The sequence below is a fragment of the Capra hircus genome, unplaced genomic scaffold, assembly GCF_001704415.2.
Source record: "Capra hircus breed San Clemente unplaced genomic scaffold, ASM170441v1, whole genome shotgun sequence".
Classification (NCBI taxonomy): Eukaryota; Metazoa; Chordata; class Mammalia; order Artiodactyla; family Bovidae; genus Capra; species Capra hircus.
In genome coordinates, this window is record NW_017205643.1 from 1 (window position 1) to 14,810 (window position 14,810).

Here is a 14,810-nt window from a genome sequence, read left to right on the forward strand (position 1 = left end):
CAACTCCAGGAGAGATCTCAAACTCATGTCTATCACATCGGTGATCCCACCCAACCATCTCTTCCTCTGTCGTCCCCTTCTCCTCCTGCCTTCAATTTTCCCAGCATCAGGGTCTTTCCAGCGAGTCAGTTCTTCATACCAGGTGGCCAAAGTATTACAGTTTCAGCTTCAGCATCAGTCCTTGCAATGAATATTCAAGGCTGACTTCCTTTAGGATGGACTGATTGGATCTCCTTGCTGTTCAAGGGGACACTAAAGAGTCTTCTCCAGCACCACAGTTTGAAAGCATCAATTCTCCAAACTCTCTTCTTTTTATGGTCCAACACTCACATCTCTACGTAACTACTGGAAACATCAGAGCTTTTACTACACTGACCTTTGGTGCCAAAGTGACACGTCTGCTTTTTAGTATGCTGTCTAGGTCAGCTTTTCCTCCAAGGAGCAAGCGTCTTTCAATTTCAGGCTGCTGCCACTGTCCACAGTGATAGTGGAGCCCAGGCAAACACAGTCTGTCCCTGTTTCCACTGTTTCCCCATCTACTTGCCATGAAATGATGGACCAGATGCCATGATCTTAGTTTTCTGAATGTTGAGTTTTAAGCCAACTTTTCACTCTCCTCCATCACCCTCAACAAGAGGCTTTAGTTCCTCTTCACTTTCTGCCCATTAGAGTGGTATCGTCTGCATGTTAAGGTTGTTCATATTTGTCCCTGAACTCTTGATTTCAGCTTGTGATTCTTCCGGTCCAGCATTTCTCATGATGTTAAACTCTGTGCAGAAGTCAAATAGGCAGGTGACACTATAGAGCCTTCACATAGCTCTTTCCCAATTTTCAAACCATCTGTTGTTCCATGTCCAGTCCTAATTGTTGCTTTTGCCCCTGCATACAGGTGTCTCAGGAGGCAGCTCAGGCGGTCTGGTATTCCCATGCATGACCACGAGACACGACAATCTGTGTTTGAACACCCACTCCCTGCCCGGGTGTGGGGTGGTTACAGCAGCCCAGGAGACTGAGGCGGGAACTCGGCAGGAGCCCCGCACACAGGCCTGCCTCAGCGAGTGCTCCGCCGCATGGCGGGGCCCTGGTTCATACTCACCGGACGGTCCGCGCACCTGCTTCTTGCCGTCAACTGAGGGGGATGGCTCCACCTGGCCCGGTGGTCCTGGGGGCCTTGAGCATTCGGGCCTGGTCTCCTGGCTCCCCCGGTGCTGCTAGACTTCCGTTGGCCACCTGCAGCGGCTCAGCAGCTCCAGGGACTGCGGAGGTCGGCCGGGCTGAGTTCCCCACCAACTCTTGGCTGGTGTCCTCACCCGCGACTAGTGGGCCCATCTCGAGGTCGTTGGACTGCTGGCTCCTGGGGACTAAAGGATAAAGACATTCCTTCTGGTGACAGGAGCCTGCAGGCCAAGCCCTTCTCAAGCCATTTTAGGGAACAAATGTACTGTCTGACAGGTAAGCGAGCGTGCGCAATTTTAGAAAGGAACACTGCCGGGGGTCAGGTTCCTCTCTGCCACCAGATTCTGGGGGGTCCAGTCAACCTATGGGGGAGCTGGATGGTGATCCCCAAAGATACATTCACATCCTCACCCCTAGAACTTGGGAGAGGGCCTATGTAGAAATAGTGTCTGTGCAGCCGAGGTTCCACTGCGTAAGACTGGTACCTGTATTCCGAGACCAGCGTCCTTACAAGGAGAGACTCAGAGACACAGGCTCACAGCGGGAGAGGCCGAGGGAAGATGGCCGGAAGTAGAGCCGATCACCCACCAACCGAGGAGCGGACAGGTATGTTTCAGCCCCGACTAGGAGCAGCAAGGAAGGACCCTCCCCCAGAGCACCCAGGGGACCACCCCCACCAACCCCTGATTTCAGATTTCTGGCTTCCAGAACTGGTGGGAACAGTAAGTGCTGCATGTTTTAAGCCCCCCTCTATCGGGATCTGTCTGCAGCCCCAGGCACCCACAGGACGCCCCTGTCCCCTTTGCTTCAGCAGAATTCAAGTCATCCGGAACACATGTTCCAGGCCCAGACTCCACCACACAGGCCACGTGTGGACGCAGGTGGGAAGGCCTGGGGCTGCCCCGCCCACCCTGGGATGTCTCCTGGGGCTCCCCTGGACAAATCCCCGGGCAATACTTACAGAGCCACTTAGCTTATTCCGACTTCCTGCAGATCAAAAAGGAGAGAGAAATTAACACAAATCATATTAACTATTATAGTGACATCTGTGAGCGAGAGGAAGTACTTTAAATTTACAATAAAGTGTATTTACAGTTACAGCAAAAAAAAAAAAAAAATGACCGGAACACCTGTGCAGCTGGGAAAACAGGAGGGGAAGACACTCACTCATAAGCCTCCACAGCAGGCATGGCCGCCTCCCCCAGGACCCCCTTGGCTGGAGCTGCACCAGTTTTCTCCCTGCTTCCAGGCCCCAGGGCGGCCCGGGACACCCTGTGTCCAGCAGCTGACCTGGGATCCTGGCCTCGTCCCCGGCGTGTTCAGGAGGCACACAGCAGGTGGCTCTGAGCTCACACACATGTGAGGCCCCAAGTTCAGAATGTGAACTGATCTGTATTTTATACCAGAGGCTCCCTTCTGTGGTAACACCGACCCCACACCCCTTCTCTGAGCTCCTGATGCTCTTGTTGACCTAGCTTCCTCCAGGTCAACACGACTCGGACCAACCTGTTCTTCTGTAGACAACAAAAGCAGCAATTGACGATGATGACGACGATGGCGACGATGATGGGAACGCAAACCTCCACATTAACACCCAGGCAGGCCCATGACGATCCCGGGTGTCCTGGGAAGGAGGCAACACAGAGGATGTGGTCACAAGGTCAGGCACCCTTTCCTCACCCGAGTGACCTGCTATCTCAGGAGTGGGGGCAGCACCAATGTGCTCCAGACCCCACGGGATCCTTCTGTTGGCTGACGGTCGCCACGACCTCCCCAGCGGGAGGCAGCCAGGCTCATCCTTCCTGCTCACACGGGACCCTGGGCTCAGAGGCCGTGGGGTTTCTCACTCCGGTCCCTCGAAGCAGCAGCAGGGCTGACCTGCCAGCAGGGCAGCAACAGGCCCTGCGTCCCGGGATGCGGCTCAGGGGAGAGTGGGGGCAGCTGCAGATACACCCCTGGGCCAGCAGGCGGCAGAGCCTGGAGGAGACTGGGAGGGGCGATGGCCCATCTTCCCAGCACCCAGGCTGGGCCGCGCTGGCCCAAGGGGCAGGCAGGGCCGGCCCCGGGTAGACGTGTGGCAGGAGCACCGGGGTGTCTCCTCACTCTGCTGAGCTCCAGCACCCACCCGAGCTGCCGGGCACACAGACTCTGGGCGCAGCACAGGCCCGTCAGCGGCTGGGGACGCTCGGCCGCCCTGATGTGATGTGTCACCAAGGGCCGAGCAGGAAGGAGCACGTCGTCCATGCAGCCCCCTCACTCTGCTTAAAGGCTTTCCTTTATTCTCAGAGCAGCCCTTCCTCATTCTGCCTTAGTTCTGGTGTTAAGACAGCCTTTAAAAGCGTTTTGCAGGTTATAGAGGGAACCTACCTCAAGATAATAATGGCCACTGCAAAACTCACAGCAAACATCACACTCACTGCGAAAAGATGAACGCGTTTCCTGTAAGATCAGGAACAGACAAGGATACCCACTCTCTCCGCTAGTAGTCAACCTCCGTCCTAGAAGTCCTCACCACAGCAAACAGAGAAGAAAAAGAAATAAATGGAATCCAAACTTGAGAAGAGGCGAAACTGTCCTTGTTTGCAGACGACATGGCACTAAACACAGAAAACCCTAAAGATGCTGCAGAAAACTACTAGAGCTCACCAACGAATCTGGTAACGTTGCAGGAGCAAAATCAATACACTGAAATCTCTTGCATTCCAACACACCCACAGTGAAAGAGTAGGAAAAGAACTCAAGGAAACAATCCCATTAACCACCCCATTAAAAAGAATACAATACCGAGGAATAAACCTACCTAAGGAGGCAAAAGATCTATCCTCTGGAAACTACAATATCCCAAGGAAAGAAATAGAAGATGACCAAACCAGATGGAGAGATATCCCATGTTCTTGGATCGGAAGATGGAACATTGTGAACACGACTGTCTTACTCAAAGCCATCTACAAACTCAATGCAAGCCCTATCAAATTATCAATGGCAGTTTTCACAGAATCAGGACAAAACCAAGTCTACAATTTGTATGGAAACACAGAAGAGCCCAAATTGCCAAAGCAATCGTGAGGAAGAAAAATGGAGCTGGAGAAATCAGGGTCCCTGAGTTAGACTATACTAAAAAGCTACAGTCATCAAAACAGTATGGTACTCACACAAAAAACGGAAAACAGAGACCAATGGAGCAGCACAGAAAGTCCAGAGAAAAACCCAGGCACCTATGGTCACCTAGTTCAGTTCAGTTCAGTCGCTCAGTCATATCTGACTCTTTTGCAATCCCATAAATCACGCCAGGCCTCCCTGTCCATCACCAACTCCCAGAGTTCACTCAGATTTCACATCCATCCCTCTGACCAAAAGGGCAAAAATACACGGTGGAGAAAAGACAATCTCTAAAGAGTGGTGAAGGGAAAACTGGACAGTTAGACATGAAAGAATGAAAGTAGAACACTCTGTAACACTGTTCATAACAATAAACCCAAAATGGACTAAAGACCCAAATGTAAGGCTGAGTGCTATGAAATTCTTATGGGAAAACATAGGCAGAAGAGGTGTTGAGAAACATCCCAGAAAGATCTTTTCTGATGCACCTCCTAGATAGAAAATAATAAAAATAAAAACAAACAAATGGGACCTAGTTAAACTTAAAAGCTTTTCATAGCAAAGGAAACTATAGGCAAAATGAAAAGACAGCCTTCAGAACCAAAGACAATATTTGCAAAGGAAGTAACAGACGAGGGATTACTCTCCAAAATATACTAACAGCTAATGCAGTCTGCACCAAAAAAAAACAACCAAACCAATCTAAAAATGGATGGAAGATCTAAATAGACATTTCTCCGTGGAAGACATACAGATGCTAAAAGGCACATGAAAAGACGCTCGACATCACTAATCACTAGAGAAACACAAATCAAAACTATGGTCAACTATCATTCCTCACCATTCAGAACGGTCATCACCAAAAACTCTACCAACAGTAAATGCAGCAGAGGGCATTGACAAACGGGAATCTGCCTCCACTCGTCTTGGGGATGCACACCCGCGGACACAGCCGCTGTGGAGAACAGTGTAGAGGTTCCTTAGAAAGCTACGAAGAGAACTCTCATATGATCCAGTAATCCCATTTCTGGGCACATATCCAGAGAAAACTCCTAATTTGAAAAGATACATGCGCCCGAATGCTCGTAGCGTGAGTATCCACAATAGCCCACACATGAAGGCAACATAAATGTCCACAACAGGCGCCTGGATAAAGAACACAGGCACATACTTAAAATGGAACATTACTCAGCCACTAAAAAGAACAAAATAATGCTATTTACAGGAATACAGATGGACCGAGACTGTCATACTGCGTGAGGTAAATCAGACAGAGAAGAAGAAATATTGGATGACATCCCTTATTTATGGAATCTAAAAAATGATACAAACGAACTTATTTACAACACAGAAACAGACACAGAATGAATTTATGGTTGCTGGGGGGTGGGGGGGTAAGACAGAAGAGAAGGGATAGTTAGGGAGTCTGGGATCAACGTGTATACACTGCTATAAGTTAAAATGGAACCAACAGGTCCTACTGAACAGCACAGAGAAATGTGCTCAGTATTACACAGCAGCCTGGATGGGAGGGGACTTTGGAGAGGAATCTGTTAGTCGCTGAGTCGTGTCCAACTTTTTGTGGACCCCATGGACTGTAGCCCATCAGGCTCCTCTGTCCACAGAATTCTCCAGGCCAAGGATACTGGAGTGGGATGCCATTTCCTTCTCCATTGGGAGAGAATGGCATACATGTATATGTATAGCTGAGTCCCTTTGCAGTCCACCTGAAACTGTAATGCCAAAAAAGGTCCGTCTAGTCAGAGCTGTGGCTTTTCCAGTGGTCAGGTACAGATGTGAGAGCTGGACAATAAAGAAAGCTGTGCACTGAAGAATTGATGCTTCTGAACTGTGCTGTTGGAGAAGACTCTTGAGAGTCCCCTGGTCTGAAAGGAGAGCCAACCAGTCCATCCTAAAGGAAATCAGTCCTGAATAGTCACTGGAAGGACTGATGCTGACGCCGAAGCTCCCAAAACTTTAGCCACCTGAGGCGAAGAACTGACTCCGTAGAAAAGACCTTGATGCTGGGAAAGATTGAAGGCGGGAGGAGAAGGGGACAACAAAGAATGAGATGGTTGGATGGCATCACCGACTCAATGGACATGAGTTTGAGCAAGCTCTGGGAGATCGTGATGGACAGGGAAGCCTGGCGTGATGCAGTCCACGGGATTGCAAAGAGTTGGACACAACTGAGCAACGGAACTGACCTGAACATGATAATCGGCTATGCTCCAACACGGGTTCCCAGGTTCACAGAGGTAAGGAAACCACCTGCCAAAGTAAGAGATCTGGGTTCGATCCCTTGGTCGGGAAGATCCCAGGGAGAAGGAAATGGAAACCCACTCCAGTATTCTTGCCTGGGAAATCTCACGGACAGAGGAGCTTGGTGGACTGCAGTCCATGGGGTCGCAAAGCACTGGACATGACTTAGTAACTGAGCACGCACACGTGCATACGCCAATATAAAACGAAAAGTTATAGAAACAAACAAACGAGGAAGGATGACGAGGATGAGGCACACATATACTATGGAATGTTACTCAGCCACAGAAAGAACAAAGCAATGCCGTTTGCAGCAACACGGACAGATAGAGAGACTGTCATACTGAGTGACGTCAGTAAGAAAGAGAAAGACAGTTATATGCTATCACCTGAATGTGAAATCTAAACGATGGTTACAAATGAACTTATCTACAAAACAGAAGTAAAGTTACAAATGCAAAATCCAGCTGCTAGTTACCAGTATCTGTGTGTTTGTGTGGGCGTGTGTGGGGGGGGCAGGGATGAACCGGGGGATTGTGAACGACATACACACACTGCTATATGTAAAACAGATAACTAGTAAGGATCTGCTGTGTAACACAGGGAACCCCACTCAGTACTCTGTAATGATCTATATGGGAAAATAAGCTAAAAAAGAGGGGATATAGGGTTTCGCTGGCAGTACACTGGGTAAGAATCAAGTCTGCTGACGAATGGGACGCAGGTTCCATCCCTGCTCCGGGAAGATTCCACATGCCGTAGGCTAACTAAACCCATGTTTCACAACTTCTGAAGCCCGAGTGCCCTAGAGCCTGCACTCGGCAAGAAGAGACACTACTGCGAGGAAGCCCGCACACCACCTCTAGAGAGTAGCCCCGCTCTTTGCAACTAGAGAAAGTCCGCATGCAGCAAAGAAGACGCAGCACAGCCAAAAAAGTGAATAAGCGATCTTTTTTAAAAAAGAGTCGATATATGTGTAACCGATTCACTTTGCTGTACGCCTGAAACTAACACAACACTCTAATTCAACTGTACTCCAATAAAAAGCAAAGCACTTTTCTGTTGTTCAAATCAGAGGGAAATTAAGGAGCTTGTTTTAAAATGTAAACGTATATGCTGAGTCCAAGGACGGTCTGATGACCTTAGGGAAGGAGACAAGGGGGACTCCGGCTCCAAGGAGAAGGCCAGTGGGAAGGCGACACGGACCCTGGAACAGAGACGCCCGGTGGCCACTGTGCTCACTATGACCCGGTAACACTCAGGGCGGGGAAGAGACTGGATTCAAAGCACGATGCGGTGTCGTCCGTGTGTGCGGTGGGAAAAACCCCTCACACCACACAGACACCACTGCGGTCCTGCACAGCGATAAAGAGAAGCTTCCGGCAGGCCATGAGGCAGAACACCTTCTCCAGCTGAGCAAAGGTTTCTCCCTCAGGACAGGAAGAGCACCAATGCTGGCAGAAAACAGCCACAAACCTGACCTTGTTAGAAGGAAGGACCTTTGTCCACAAGAGGCCCAGACACCCAACACAAAGAGCTTGTGTCCCACGTTTACAAATAATTATCAGTGTTTCCAGATAAGCATCCAAAATGAGAAAATAAAAACCCAGACAGCCAACATAAAAATGGGCAAGACTTCAGCAGAGACCTGGATGAACCCAGAGATGATCACACAAAGTGATGTCAGCGAGACAAATACCCCGTGAGACCCCGTATCCAAGGAATCCAAAAGATGACACAAGTGAACTCACTTTGGAAACAAAGGCAGACCCACAGATTCAAACACAAACTTACGGTTACCAAAGAAGTGGTGGGAGAAGCATAAACTAGGAGTTAGAGATGAAGAGACACACATCACCGTGTACAAAGCAGAACAGCGACAAGGTCCCACTGTGTAGCATAAGGAAGTGTATTTAGGATCCTGCGATGACAACCATAGTGGAAAGGGATATGAAACAGGATATGTATGTGTATATTTGTTGCTGTTGTTCAGTCGCTCAGTCGTGTCCAGCTCTTCGGACCTGTGGACTGCAGCACACCAGGCTTCCCTGTCCTTCACCATCTCCTGGAGCTTGCTCAAACTCGTGTCCATCGGGTCGGTGATGCCATCCAGCCATCTCGTCCTCTGTCGACCCCTTGGTCTCCTGCCCTCAATCCTTCCCAGCATCAGGGTCTTTTCCAAGGAGTCAGGTCTTCTCATCAGGTGGCCAAAGTATTGGGGCTTCACCTTCAGCATCAGTCCTTCCAATGAATATTCAGGACTGATTTCCTTTAGGATTGACTGGTTGGATCTCCTTGCAGACCAGGGGACTCTCAAGAGTCTTCTCCAACACCACAGTTCAAAAGCATCAATTCTTCGGCTCAGCCTTCTTTTCGGTCTAACTTTCACATCCATAAATGACTATTAGAAAAACCACAGCTTTGACTATATATGTGTATGCATATATTTATGGGGCTTCCCAGGTGGTGCTGAGTGAGTGGAAGTCGCTCGGTCGTGTCCAACTATGGACTGTAAACTCCATGGCATTCTCTAGGCCAGGATACTGGAGTCGGTAGCCTTTCCCTTCTCCAGCGGATCTTCCTGACCCAGGAACGGAACCGAGGTCCCCTGCATTGCAGGCGGATTCTTTATCAGCTGAGCCTTGAGGAAGCAGGTGGCACTAGGGGTGAAGAACCCGCCTGCCAGTGAAGGGGATGGAAGAGACGCGGGTTCCGTCCCTCGGTTGGGAAGAGGGCATGGCAACCCACTTCAATATTCTTGCCTGGGAGAATCCCATGGACAGAGCAGCCTGAAAAGTCACAGTCCATGGGGGTTGCAAAGAGTTGGACACGACTGAAGCATCTTAGCACACACACACGTACATGTCTGTGTGTGTGTATACCTGAACCACTTTACACCAGTGTAAATCACCAAGACTTCAATTTAAAAAAAGAAAAGGAAAACAGTCTTGCACAGATTTGCACAGATACTCAGTAGTCGAGCATCAACTCTGCTGGGGGCGTGCACCCAGCTCACATTCGTAAGTCCCATCTGAGGCTGCACCAAGCAGGGAAGCAGCCGGGTGTTGGGATGTCAGGAAGGACAGGTCTCACAGAGCGCTCAGTCCCTTCCACCTGCTACCTGGTCAGCCTGGTCGGCCCAGACTGAGCCCACACGCCCAGAATTCAAGGGACAAGGACAGGGAAGCCATAACTGGTCCACAAGGATCCTGTTCACTCAAGACAGGAGTCTACGAACAATGACCCACGGCCCACAGCCCACTTTTATGAATAAAGTTTCCTGACACACAGCCAGCACCTCTGATCACAGCCTCTGGCTCCTTTCGTTACAGCAGCAGAGATGAGTTCCGACAACAGGGACCTTGGGACCCTCAGGCCTCAGCCTTTGGCCTTTACGGATTTAAGGGATGGAATCGGGCCCTCACCTGACTCTGGGTTTAAGGCACAAACTGTATTGTTTATGGCAGTGCAGGGTTGAAGGATGGCGCCGTCTCCACACCTGAGGGGACAGAGAAACTGTGAGCATCACTTCCCCTCGCTCGGGCCGGCCCAGAGAATCTTACTCACCACCCACCAGTCAGGGGTTAGAGGGACCAACCCAACCTCCTCGGCAGGCCCATGAGAAGTGTGGCATGTGCCGGGATGTCTGGCCCACACTGGATCAATGAGGATAAAACTTAGGAATCTCTGATAGATGGGGGAAGTGCCCCCGTCTCTGTCCCCGGATAGAGCTCTGTGTGTGGCCACAGGACTGGTCCTGACGTGGCCGTACCTCTACCGGGAGGGAAAGCAGCCTGAGATGAAGCTCGTGGAGAAGGGGACAAGCCAGAGCTGATCAACCCAGACCTGGAGGGTGTCCTCCCTTTGGACCTGGCGGGCTCCTGAGCCAACAGTGCAAGCTGGTCTGAGTGGCAGTTAAGAATCTACAAATGCAGGTGATTTTGCAAGTGGCTTTACCACTGAGTCTTCCTCAAAGTCGGCTCCAAATCTAAGCCCACCGGGAACCACAGAAGGGCAACCGGATGTGGAAACAGGGTCTCTGCAGATGGAATCCTTTTAGGAGGAGGTCACACCGGATCAGGGTGGGCCTCAGTCAGTGAGCAGCGTCCTCACAAGAGGGAAGATGTATGCAGAGAGAGAGAAGCCATGTGAAGACGCTGAGAGACACACGGGAGACCATCCCTGGAAGGCGGAAGCAGAGACTGAAGCGAAGCATCCACAAGCCGAGGCACCAAGGAGTGCCGGCAAAGCTGCGGAAGCGCCAGATTCCTCCCGAGAGCCCATGGAGGGAGCCTGGCCCTGCGGACACCTTGATTCCGACTTCCAGTCTCCAGAACTGTGAAAGGATACATTTTTCTTGTTTTTCAAAAGCCTCCCGGTCGCAGTGCTTTGTAACATCAGGGGCAGAAAACACTCACTGGCCATCCCACCTGGGCCACGGCTCCACCCTCTGTCCCGCCCTCCCTGCCTCCGCTCTAGGGCCCTGTCTCCTGCTGCCTCTCTGTCCCTCATGCGCCCATCACTGCCCACGTGTTGGGGTGCTCTCCACCACTGCTGGGGCCCAGGTCTGCAATACAACCCTGCAGGCCACAGCGGGGCTCACAGTCACACATGAATGAGGGAATGAAAGGAGGGAGAAATGGGTGAGCAATGACTCCAGTTTACCCCCACATGGAAACTTGCAGGTGACTCATCTGCCTTAATCCTCAGGGCTCCTCAGTGGGGCTGGTGTTACCATTAGCCCCATTACACAGATGGGAAAACAGAGGCTCCGGCCAGGGGGTGGCTGAGTAAGTGACCCACAGCCAAACAGGTGAGGGGAGAAGAGAACGCCCGCCCAGGCCTGCTGGCCGGCTCCCACCGCTGGGTGGCACCTTGTACACCGGAAGCAGCTCTCTGTGCAGTCCTCGGAGTCACAGTAGAACTTGCCCGGCTGGCACCGGCACTCCTGGTCGCTGGTCGTGGAGCAGCGCTTCACCACTTCCTGATCTGCTGGAGGGGGGCCGAGGGTCAGTCACCGGGGCCTGGACTCTGTCCTGCCCCCCGGCCACGTCCAGGTCCGGTCACAGGCTCAGCACGTGCACCCACCTCCAGACCTCCCCCCTGCCGTCTGGGTGTCTGAGGAGGAGCTGTGGGCGCCCCGGCAATCTGGGCTGGGGGGCAGAGGGCCACCTGCTCAGATACACTCCAAATCAACCTGTCTGCTCGTTTCCCCAGGAAGATCACAACAGCCCTACTCGGTGTGGCCCGAGAACAGTCTCTCCCAGCATCGCTGGGGGGTTACGCCCTTCGAGCTGCGAAGGGCTGTGTCCTGGGGTCCCACCCACATCTCATGTCTATGCGGCTGTTTCCACAGGGCCAACTCTCTGCCCCCACGTGAATGTCACTCCACCTCACTGTCTCTGCTCAGAGCCGAATATGAGGGGCAGCTAGGGTGCTATCTTGCTTTTCATCTTCCAAGAAAGAAGGAAGCTGATCCAGCAGGTGTGAGCACAGCAAGGTCATGACAACTCCTGCTGCGGTGCTTTTACCTTTTTTTAAAAATTTTATTTATGCGTTTATTTCTGGCCATGCGGTTCTTGCCCGCCGTGTGCACACTCTCTCTAGTTGTGGCGAGCGGGCGCTACTCTGTGTTGTGGCTTCTCATTGTGGTGACTTCTCTTCCTGCAGGGCATGGGCCTAGGGGCTGTGGGCACAGTGGCTGTGGTCCACGGGCGCAGCTGCTCTGTGGCACACGTGATCTTCGAAAAACAGGGGATGAACCTGTGTGCCCTGCATCAGCAGGTGATTCTTAACCGCTGGACCGCCAGGGGAGTGTCATATCTTTACCTCTTAAAATTAAAAACTGTATCAGTTTAAAGTCTATGGCAGAGAAGGCAATGGCACCCCACTCCAGTAATCTTGCCAGGAAAATCCCATGGACGGAGGAGCCTGGTAGGCTGCAGTCCATGGGGTCGCCAAGAGTCGGACAGGACTGAGCGACTTCACTTTCACTTTTCACTTTCATACATTGGAGAAGGAAATGGCAGCCACGCCAGTGTTCTTGCTTGGAGAATCCCAGGGACGGGGGAGCCTGGTGGGCTGCCGTCTATGGGGTCCCACAGAGTCGGACATGACTGAAGTGACTTAACAGTAATAAAGTCTATGGCAAGATGAACTGATTTACACATTGATACACCTGAAATTTTCATTGGGAATGCACAAAATCTAAGCGCCATTCCAGGAACACTGACCCTTATACACCACCAAATGAGGTCCCTGGTGGTCCAGTGGTTAAGACTGGAAGCTTTCCCTTCCAGGGCCCAAGTTCAGCTCCTGGTCGGGGACTAAGATGTTGCAAGCCACACAGCATGGCCCCAACGGAAGAGAAACAAAGCCCCTGAGCCCTCTGGTTCACTACAGTGTGGTGTTTCTCTCTGTATTTATGTTTCATTAAAGGTGGTTTTTCACAATACATTTATACATGTTCTGCTAGATTTATTCCAATTTTTTTTTGCCAATGCAAGTGGTATTTTTAAATTACACTTCAAGGGTGGTGGAGGGGAGGCTGAAGAGGAAGGGGACATAAACATACACTTAGCTCATTGACATTTTTGTGCGGCAGAAACTAACGCAACATTGCAAAGCAATTACACTCCAATTAAAGATAAATAAAATGGAAAATTACCTATTTAAACACTGTCATCGATACACAGAGATAGAAGAACTTCTGTGTACCGTACTGATGCTCAGCAAGTCTGAAAGCCTAATGACTTGCAGCTGCTTCTTTAGGCAACACACACGCTCCCTGATGACGGCTCCCCCCGCGCTCCTCTGGGACCTCTCATTGTCCCTGGGGAGGTTCCCATGGGCCGGGTCAACGGGGCATGTGAGCCGGACTGCCGCCACTTACCCTCTCGGCACTGGGCACACGGCACGCATCGAGGCTCTTCACTGGGATGAGCTCTGAAAGTTCCAGACGGGCAAGGCGAGCAGGCTCCAATGTGGTGGTTCTGGTCTATGCGTGTGCTTACGTAGTAGCCTGCGTGAGACGGGACACGGAGGGGAGGTGGGCACCCCGCCCAGTCTCTGAGGCGTTAGCTTGAAGAGGTCCCAAGGCACCTGGAGACCAGACCCCCTGCACAGTACCCCGAACCCACCCCCGGCCTCCTGGGAACACCTGGTCTGATCCCAGGCCACAGGTGTCCGTCCCAGAGACCAGGGACCTGAATCACCCCCCAGCTTTTACCAATGCCCTGCAGCGCCTGGGCGCTGGAGCAAGGTCACAAGACTTCAAGTCAGACCAACGGCGTCCTTTGTTCCCTACACGTGGTTCCTGGCAGGTGTGCGTGTGAATGCAGAGATGTCTGTGTATGAATGTCTCTAGTGTGTGTACAGGTGGGTGGGCCTGGGGCAGTGTGGGGAGGGTATTGGGGCTATAGGTCCAGGTACCAGGTGCTTGGGCTCTGAGCCACAGGCCCCTGGAAGGCACAGGTTCCTGGACGAGATGCATTGTGTGTGCAGGTGTATGCGGGGAGGGGGGATGCCCATGGTGAGGGGACAGCTGCCCCTCACAGAGGGGGCTGGGAAGGGACTTTGCTGATCACATGGGAGTGTGTCTGTGTGTCTGGACGGGTTAAGGGAGCTGGGTGGCTGCCAAGGACAGACTCTCCCCCACCCCAGACAGCCAGGTTCTCCCCCGCAGGCTGCCCCCAGCTCTGCTCAAAGTGCCCCTGACCTCCCCTCTCCCAAGCAGGAAGTCTTCCCTGCAAAGCTCTAAATCACCCCAGACTCACCAGCTGGGCAGACTCTGCTACAGGAAAGATTTTTCTCCAACCTCATATTCGCCTGGGTTACACGAGGTCTTCCCCGTCACCATGGTGACCTTCAATGAGAGAGGGGACATGGGCATTTTCAGAAGATTTTCTCCCTCCTGATGGGAGCAGACACTGACACCCCCGGGTGCGGCTTCCCTCGGCGGGGGGGACGTCGGCGGGCAGGCTCTGGCCGGGGGACTTTCCTCAGGCTCCCTGTTGCTCCACTCGTGGTACGGAGCAGGGCTGTGTGGGGAACACGCTCTTTCACCCCAAATGCGTGTGGAACTGTTGACACCTCTGTGGCTGACGTCTGTTCCCTGTGCCTGGTCAGACGTAGGCCCTTTGTGGTCGTGAGGCCTTTGGAGTTTCGTGAGTCTTTGATTTTCTTCTAGCATACAGTTCCTGTTTTCTCAGCAGCTGCACACAGACTTTGTCAAGAGAGGCCACTGTCCGTGCATTGGGAACAGGGATCTGAGC

General features: G+C 51.9%; 1 long non-coding RNA gene across 1 annotated transcript; it reads right to left on the reverse strand.

Annotated features, from left to right (window-relative positions):
* Positions 1-2,713: 2,713 nt before the first annotated feature.
* LOC108635115 lies at positions 2,714-14,348 on the reverse strand. The gene is made up of 5 exons (XR_001917754.1): positions 14,313-14,348; positions 13,430-13,558; positions 11,412-11,526; positions 9,963-10,036; positions 2,714-2,800 (listed from the first exon to the last, which is right to left on the reverse strand). It is a non-coding gene; the product is annotated as an uncharacterized LOC108635115 (long non-coding RNA).
* Positions 14,349-14,810: the final 462 nt, after the last annotated feature.